This window comes from Odontomachus brunneus, unplaced genomic scaffold (assembly GCF_010583005.1).
Source record: "Odontomachus brunneus isolate Ranch 3 - 2012 unplaced genomic scaffold, Obru_v1 Obru_scaffold_001, whole genome shotgun sequence".
NCBI classification, from domain to species: Eukaryota; Metazoa; Arthropoda; class Insecta; order Hymenoptera; family Formicidae; genus Odontomachus; species Odontomachus brunneus.
In genome coordinates this window covers 7,359,515-7,360,356 of record NW_022639451.1, presented here as the reverse complement: position 1 = coordinate 7,360,356, position 842 = coordinate 7,359,515, and the positions used below count along the sequence as shown (strand labels likewise).

Genomic DNA, 842 nt, shown 5'->3' with positions numbered 1-842 from the left:
AAAGCTGCCAAGACGAACATCGCAGTAGTCGACCAAATGAGGTGACCATGCCAGAAATGGTGGCGAAAATCCACAAAATGATATTGGATGACCATCGACTGAAAGTGTGCGAGTTAGCTGACATGGTAGGCATATCAAAAGTGCTGTACATCGCATATTGACTGAAAATTTGGGCATGAAAAAGCTGTGCGCACGATGGGTGCCGCGTTTGCTCACAATTGAACAAAAACAGCGTCGTGAGGATGTTTCAATCGAGTATTTGGCGATGTTTCGCAATAATAAGGCCGAGTTTTTGCGTCGATTCATAACCATGGATGAAACATGGGTTCATCATTTCACACCTGAGAACAGTCGAAACAATGGACTGAAAGGGGAGAATCGGCTCCGAAAAAGGCGAAGACAACTCCATCGGCTGGCAAGGTTATGGCGTCAGTTTTTTGGGATGTGCGTGGGATAAATTTCATTGATTATCTTCAAAAAGGAAAAACAATTAACGGCGAGTATTATGCGAACTTATTGCAGCGTTTGAGTGATAAAATCAAGAAAAAACGTCCGCATTTGGCGAAAAAGAAAGTGTTGTTTCATCATGATAATGCACCGGCTCACACGTCCGTTATTGCGATGGCCAAAATCAATGAGTTAAAGTTCGAATTGCTTTTTCACGCACCCTATTCACCAGATTTAGCCCCTTCAGATTATTATCTATTTCCAAACTTGAAAAAATGGCTTGGTGGTAAAAGATTTGCTAACAATGAAGAGGTGGAGTCTGCGGTTGATGGCTATTTTGAGGAACTCGATGGTTCTCACTATAAACATGGTATCGAAGCTATTGAACATCGCTG

General features: G+C 42.3%; 1 protein-coding gene across 5 annotated transcripts in view; it reads right to left on the bottom strand.

Moving 5' to 3' along the window:
- The window catches only part of LOC116852780 (cytochrome P450 4C1-like), a 31,843-nt gene that overhangs the window by 27,618 nt on the left and 3,383 nt on the right, over positions 1–842 (bottom strand). The gene's annotated exons all lie outside the window — the stretch shown is intronic.